An 8,256-nucleotide genomic window follows, 5' to 3' on the forward strand; every position below is an offset into this window, starting at 1 on the left:
ATTGGGAGGCTTCCTGGCGGCTTTGGAATATGACTCGTCGTGGACCAGTATAGACATTTGTTGTATATACATGTACAGTATATTAAATGAACATGCACCAATCTAAGGTGCAACTGTTAATTTGCTATTTTATCAACGTGGAATACATTGGAACTTTTAAAAATTGTTTGAAATCATATAAGTTAAGATATACTCGTGTATTTTTATTTTGGGCCAATCCATTATAGATATATAGTGATAACAGTCGCTATTACTCACACACACACACACACACATATATATATACTTGTATGTATATGTGTGTATGTGTGTGTGTGAAAAATAACGACTGTCTGGAGCTTTCGAACGTTTATTCACCGGCTCTCTTTTACATACAAATTCACAAGTATTTATACTCTATTTCTCCGTACTGATCACGCATTTACTTGTTTTCTTTCCATTGTCTTTATGAGATTACAAGGAATTTTCCATTCTTATGTTGCAAACCGCCATGCAACATTTCCTCATTAGGCAATCTCCAAGAGGCTTGTTTTCAATTAAAATATTAAAAATATTATTTGAATTATTCATGCTTGGACCATATCCATCCTTAGTTTGCATGTGTTTTACAAGTGTCAGAAACTTGCAAATCTATTGAGAAATTAACCAATCGAAGCGAACTATGTGTGACTTTGCCACGTTCCACCTTTTCCTACCACGAAAACAATTTCTACACTTGTTGACTCTTAGAGAAATTTAACTTACAATCAATAACTTCCTACTGAACTCCCTATCCTTTTACTCGTTTGATTTCGTTTTAAAATTATCTGCAATTAGTGCAAGTGTAAGTCATTTACTTAACTATATGTGTGTGTGTGTGTGTGTGTGTGTGAGTGTGTGTGTGTGTGTTTAATTGATTTATTTACTTTCAGTTGTCCCCTGGTTAATGATTAGAGCCTTAAAACCCTATACATGTAAAACAACTTTAGATTATCACCTTAAACTAGTAGGCTACTTTGCCATAAACCCGATCAAAATCAGTTAATTTTTTAAAAAACGAATTCAATAAAATCGCGACGTGAACTTGAGGATGGCTGTGCTACCGTGTAGTAATGAAAGCTTTCAAAACTTGAACTCTGGCTACATAAGAAGTCCAGATACCAGATACTAGTAAAATAGAAAGAGCCATCATATCACGTTCTGACCAAGTTCATACAGTCGAGCTCATAACATCCTGACGCTACAGTTATCTCATATCAGCAACTTTGCCCAGGACCCTATCTGGTTATGAAGTGCATGATTACCAAGCAATGTTTTGAAATTATCATATGTCCCTTTTTTGGCAATATACAACTAAGACAGCTGACCTCCCCCCCCCCCCCCCCCCCCCCCCCCCATCAATGTCTGACATCCGGGGGCGCTGAATATACTGTGGGTTTTTAATTGCTCTGTTCATTTATTTATTTTATATAAAGAGTAAAGATATATAAATGCTTTAATCAAACAAATGAAACAACGATTTCTCACCAAATGTATTTTCATGTTCTAAAAGTCCCATTGATGCGTGGTAAGACCCACCATTTATTGACAAATTTGTTGAAAATTTGCACACTTGGACTAGACAATCATAAAACTATTTAGCATCCTTCTCAGCCTTTACTGCCTTCTGCCACTGTTACTGCCCATTTGATTGTGAGGACCATCTTGAAATGAGTCAATACCTTGTTTTATCACAGTATGATGCACTGCATCATTTCTATATATATCTCTTCTGCATGGAATCCCCTGAGTCAGGTGTCCGTAAGCTCCTGTGATGCTTCAGACAGCATTTTTGCTGGTTACACTCAGATATAGGCCTGTATGACTAAACTGTGATAGCCAGCCTGATTAAATTGTTGAGTCAGCCATTGAGAAATCTATTGATGATATCCCTGTGAGGATGCAATTCAACAAGATTGCTTTAAATGACAGAAAAACTGAAATTGTCGGGGTTTTTTTAAAGGCATTGATGACTGTGGTAAAAATTAAAAACCAATGTTCGCATTGATAATGTGTCTGTGAAAGCATCTGAAAGTGTGAGAGATTCAGGCCTAACCAACTACCAGACTCGGCACTCAATGAATTAACTCCTGAACTCACTCCTGAATTAACCGGTATATCGGACCACACTACCCGTTTTCAAGGTGTGTGTCAGATAGCATTTCGGAGTATCATACCCAAGAACAAATTTTGTAGGACGACTGCGGGCTCATCCACGCTCGGCTGAACAACCTTAAACTGCACTCTTACTTTAGATTACTTATTTCATTATCTCTATGGGGGTATATGGGGACTTTACGACATTCGGTTTGAATGCTTTAACCACTTTTGATAGGGCTTTTTTTTGCATTGTATTAGATTAATATGCCAGTCTAAGGTTCATCTAGGTGGCTTTCAAATTTATGCACCCGGTTTTTAAATCATATAGCGATTTAATACGACAATCGTTTACTATCCAATCAAGGTGACAGCCGAGCGTGGGCTCATCCTGTCGGTGTTCTGACTGATACTCCGAAATGCGATCTGACACACACCTTGAAAACGGGTAGTGTGGTCCGATATACCGGTTAAGTCAGGATCCTTAGGTGCCGAGTCTGGTAGTTGGTTAGGCCTGAGATTTAGGAGTGATTTTTAATTCAGCTGGAAAAGCAAATCAACTTTTGTAGGTCTGCATCTGTTTCAAAGGATTCGTTATGTACTTGACATACCAACAACCACAACCCACGCCTTCATTACAATAGTCAAAACTTGACCCATGTGCATTCATATGAATACCACGATGCCGGATCGTCGCCGTCTCTTACCATACACAGGTAGTCATCTTCAGCAAAATAGTTGTTAAAGAGAATTCGTCTGGTTTGCTGTGATTTGCATAACACAACTTGCACATATTAATTTGGCTCTGATTGCCCTTCATGCTTTTATTCGTATTATCGTTTCCATGTATCCATTTTTTGCACTCTTGAAATGGGATTTCCCGCTCCAGTTGAGAGCAAACGCAAACGACGTGCTAGGTGAGAATTGGAATCTAGCTAGCATTTGCCTTATAGGCAACAGGAATCCGTGGTGATGCTGTCACATGTGGAAAGATTCTAAGCACACGATGCGGGAGGCATTACACACATCACATGCATTATTATTTGTTCGGATTTAAAGTAATGGCATTTAGTGGTCGAGTAAGGATATAAACATTTTTAGATTCCATGTCAATAACAACAGCACAAGTATGACCTTGTGTAACGCATCTAGACACGTCTATGTTCCTGCTGTCATTTACACCTAGAATTCAAGCTTGGTTAATAAAGACGGGTTGCACTGCATGACGGCTGTGACACTTATTGTGACGTAGATTGCGGTCTTTTAACGGTTTCACCCCAGCCTCAACAATTTGTTATTCCGCAATGTATGTGCTGGGCAGGAAGAATCTTAAAAACAGAGATCTCGGCTGCATTTTGATGTGTATAGATGTTGTTCGGTAGAAGAGTCTAAGAAAAATACACTTTTTATCACCGATCCATTTAGCTGACCGGTAAGTGTACGTGTGCGTACCAGTAGTAACAGTTCTCGAGATAACTTCTTAGGAGCAACCATTTCCACTGGCGAGAGAAGCGAGGGGCAGATTTAGAAAGACTTGTTTTTCGTATCGTAGTCCACGGAAAACGGGTAATGGATTAGATGTATGTCTGAGACCACATCCGGCCTCCGTAAACAACACTATAATCATTAGTGAGCTAAATTCTTCACGTTTCCTGATGCAGTTTAAAAAATGAAATGATGTCTATTTTCAGGGTTTCTAGACATGGCTTTACAAGCCATTCTTTTCCATAAAATAAGCTGCAAAGGGCAGTCTAAGACTTCATGTATTGTGCATGTTCTATATCGCTTCAAGTTGCCTAACCTATGATAGTTATATATACTTGGTTACTTTCGTAAGACGGATTATTGAGGAGATTGATGGGGCAGATGTTATTAAGAAGACCATTAACTAGGAGATATATTTTCTTCGATTTCAACGGCAAATTTGTCAGGTGTTTTTCTTGTATCTCTCTTGGAACACCCTCTATTGTAATCAACTTCTAGCCTGATCTGGTCACGGTTCGTCATCAAATAGCCAAGGTAGGTCACTCGCATGTCATAGTGGGTCACCAGTAAGATACGGCGAGTCCCTAGCATGCCCCGGTGGGTGACCGACAGACTGTGGTTTTCGAGTAAGGGTATAAACATTTTTAGATTCCATGTCAATAACAGCAGCACAAGTATCACCTTGTGTAACGCATCTAGGCACACGTCTATGTTCCTGCTTTTAGGTCACAAATGTTTTATGGTGGGTCACCGACAGGGTGGGGTGGGTCACAAATGTTTTATGGTGGGTCACCGACAGACTGCACTAATGTTTTATGGCGGGTCACCGACAGACTGCGGTAGGTCACAAATGTTTAATGGTGGGTCACCGACAGGGTGGATCGGGTCACAAGTGTTTTATGGTGGGTCACCGACAGACTGCGGTTTGTCACTAGTGTTTTATGGTAGATCAGTGACATTTTTATCATGTGACCAGGTGTTCGACGACTCTGTCAACTACAGGCCGCAGACATGTATGCAGGTACCTATCCGGGTACTTGTGCGTCTCCAAGGACCCAAATGTGACGTAGAAATTCGCGTAGTTTATTATTTGAGTCCAAAATAAATCTCAACAGGCTTTTTTCCGATCTTCGACCACCAGTGTTGCACCGCTGGGCCCGACAGCCACTTGGGGTCAAAAACGATGCACAATCTCAGACCAAAAACGAAAAAAAGGGGTCTGGTGCAAAAGGTTTCAAGTGACGCGCGCGGTGATGAGGAACATAATATAACTTTTATCGCCTAATCATGATCATCCCTCTCACGCATATTTGATATTAATTGCTGATCTTCATCACGAGCTGAAAGATAGCTAAATATTAATATTATGACAAATATTTTTTTCAGATTGTATATACCCTGTTCAGCACCGATATCTGCCTTCATTACAATGGATGCATACGCAAAAGACCTCATACGAGTGCTATCCTTAGTCATTTCATTTTGTGCGATTTGCTTCGGGATTCCGGGGAATGTGTTTGTAATTCATATAATAAGGAAGCATCCCAGGTTCCGGACAGTCCACAACCTTTTCCATGCCAGCCTCGCCATGGCTGACTTGACGACGTGTCTGATTGGGACTCCATCGTTTCTATTAGCTTGGTGTTTCAGTGCTGGAGACACGGCTTTCAGGGGTTTCATGTGCACTTTAAGTGTCTCTTTGGCGACTACCTGCAATTTGATCAACATAATAACTTTAATGAAGATTAGTATCGTTCGGGTCTATGTCGTGTATAAACAGAAGTACAGTATGTCTAAGAAAACTGGTGTATTTTCAGTAGCGGTCACGTGGGGTGCGGGAATGTTAAGTTTCCTGGTATACATCATCAAAGGCCCAGGACCCATAGAGCACGCATGCGCGGGAAGTACGGAAATTGTTGATGCTATTGGGGATTTGCCAGTTATGATATTATTCTTTTTCATCCCTGCGTTGGCTTTTTTGGCATTGATGTGTATAGGATCCTATGTATATCTGCTAAGACAGGCCAAACGCATGCGTAATCTAATCCATCCAATCACAACAATTAGCCATATCATTCACAGTGGCCATACACCCCCCTGGTGGGGAAATGACCCAAATGGGAGAGGAAGATCAGGCCAAGGCGATGACACTGACGTAAACACGGAGCCTCTCTCTGCAAATTTCATAGCCAACATGGCCGCCACGAGTTCCATTCTAACAATGGTTTATGTTCTGTCAACTCTCCCGACGATTGTCTTATCGGTAATGCAGATATGGCAGACAATTCCAGCACCTATAGTAGAGATGTGTTTCGTCCCTTTGTATTTTTCCATGTTTCTCAACCCTTATATCTATGCCAGCAGAAACAGATTTTTCAAGCATGAATTCCATAAGTTGATTTTAAAATGCCTTCAGTGAATTTTGTGGTCAATTCTAACTTTGTGTCTTATCAAAACCGGATGTTTTCATCATAGGATTCTTCCTGCAACAATATTCCCATTTGCACTTTTCCAAAGTTAATAATTTTCGTAAACAACTTTCACACGTAATGTGAATTAAGCAGGCAACAGTAAATCCTCAGTGAGGAGTGTGCGAATTATTTTATCAATATATGTGTACATCAGTACATGTTTGTAAGGCAGATAAAGCGTTCCAGTCACACTGAATCTTGGGCTGGCGTGCGGTCTATTTGATATGCCTATCAACTATAAAGACGGATGATGATTTTCAGTCCTCTTGTGCTGCCTGCTGTTATACAGCCTGTCCAGCAATTAGGGCGTCATCGTGGGTTGCATGCGACAGAAGATTCAATAGAGGCCGAAATTTAAGACCACGGGTGATCGAACTATAGACATATGTTTTCTTATGCGAACAATGCCTGAACCTTAAAGGTGAAGTAAAGTAGGGGGAGTTCATGAAGCAGATCAGTGTATCACCAGATCGGAGCCAGCATGATATCCTAGATCAGCTAAACGACACATCCACACGTGGAAAGTAATTGGTGTATCATAAGAAAACACACCTGCGGCCGCTATAAATAACATGCTTTTATCTAGGAAGCATTAGCATGTCGCACTCGTCACCGCAAGGCAATAAAGAATGAAACCCCCTACTTCACGCCAGTGTTCTTGGAAACCTTTCATGAAAGATGCTACATCTCTCAAAGAAGTGATGTTGCTATAAGTGCATTACACAGTGGAATTACATGTACCGACACCACGACATTTTCCACGGGTTTCAGGCAGTCTCTTAATGCAAGAAAGTGAAGACATTTCAGACCAAGGGCAGACCTCACAAAATAATTTTGAGTGAAAATTAATTTCAATTAAAAATTTTGTGATATGGCAGAAATCAACTAAAATAACATTGGATCAAAAATTAAAAAAAAAAAAAAAACAGAAGGTGGAATTCGTTTTACACCTATACGTTCTTTATATTAACCCGCTTTGACGGAGTCAACCTGGGTAAAAGTGGTTTGTGAAACCTGCTTTAGACTTCGTTATCATCTCGCCCGTTAATTGCACTGGTGTGACACTTTCACTGAGGACCTTACTGTTAGTCTGTTTTTGATTGCGTCCTCAGGTGTCACTCACAAAGACCAGACCAAAGAAATCCTGTCATTAGATGTGATCGAGCAAAATTTAGTAACCATGGCAACATAAAGCCATTTACGTCCCCAATAGATTAATAACAATATCTGCATGTAAAACTGCAGGATATTGAACTAATTAATCCTAACTACCAGGGGCCTTGCACGGAATATTGGATCCTCTGATTGACTTGTGCACTTTTAACAAAGAAAAAAGTCATAGTAGTACATATCATTGTAGAATGTAAGAAAGAACATTTTATTTTTATTTTTTACTTTTTCTGTGCAGGTTGAAATCTGTTGATATATAACAAAACCGAAATCAATATTTTGTTTTGGCGTGATTTTACTTTATCATTACCTGGGATATTTCACTCTGCTGCTATACCACTCTCTTTACACCAATTTAGACTTAGATTAGCCAGTATTTTTTCATTGGCAATCGCGACAGGCTGTTGATGTACTATGACATTGACATATTTTATACAGAATAGAAAGAATAATGAATGACCTTTGTATTGTTGTTCCTCTGAAAACATGACTTATTAACCTCATTTTAGCAAAATACAAGGTCAGTTTTGTTAGCTGTAACATGTTCGTGTATAACATCTGTCAGTAAACTGTGATATGAGTTTTAGATCTTCACAAAAATGCACAATGAATGTAAACTATGGTGTCCCTTAATATATACATGTATATATTAGTATGTTGACCGAATACAAATATTTACAGAAGTGCAGAGGTGTGTCCTTTTCTTCTCAATTAACCATGATATCAATGTAATATCTGTTTTAAAAACAACCATCTGCTGAATGCAGCGATGACAGGGACCAATTATTTCAAATTCTATAAACATCATTATCACAATATCAACGTAAAAAAAGATATTATCACTAGGTATGTACAATATGTTCATGGTTTAGCGTGTCGATGTACCTGTAGATTAGGCAAAACTGTCCCCGAAATAAACGGCAGCCACTTCAGGTTTGAAAGACGTGGAGTAAGAAATTTACTGTGTAACAATGAGTATTTTATAATAATGACAATAATAATAATAACAACGTTG

The 8,256-nt window shown here is 39.3% G+C and overlaps 1 non-coding gene across 1 annotated transcript; it reads left to right on the forward strand.

The window, feature by feature from the left end:
- Nucleotides 1-3,345: 3,345 nt before the first annotated feature.
- LOC106154015 (uncharacterized) lies at nt 3,346-8,256 on the forward strand. Its single transcript, XR_015335528.1, has 2 exons — nt 3,346-3,547; nt 4,987-8,256. It is a non-coding gene; the product is annotated as an uncharacterized LOC106154015 (transcript).

This window comes from Lingula anatina, chromosome 7 (genome assembly GCF_051362555.1).
Source record: "Lingula anatina isolate TDL-2025a chromosome 7, LinAna3.0, whole genome shotgun sequence".
NCBI classification, from domain to species: Eukaryota; Metazoa; Brachiopoda; class Lingulata; order Lingulida; family Lingulidae; genus Lingula; species Lingula anatina.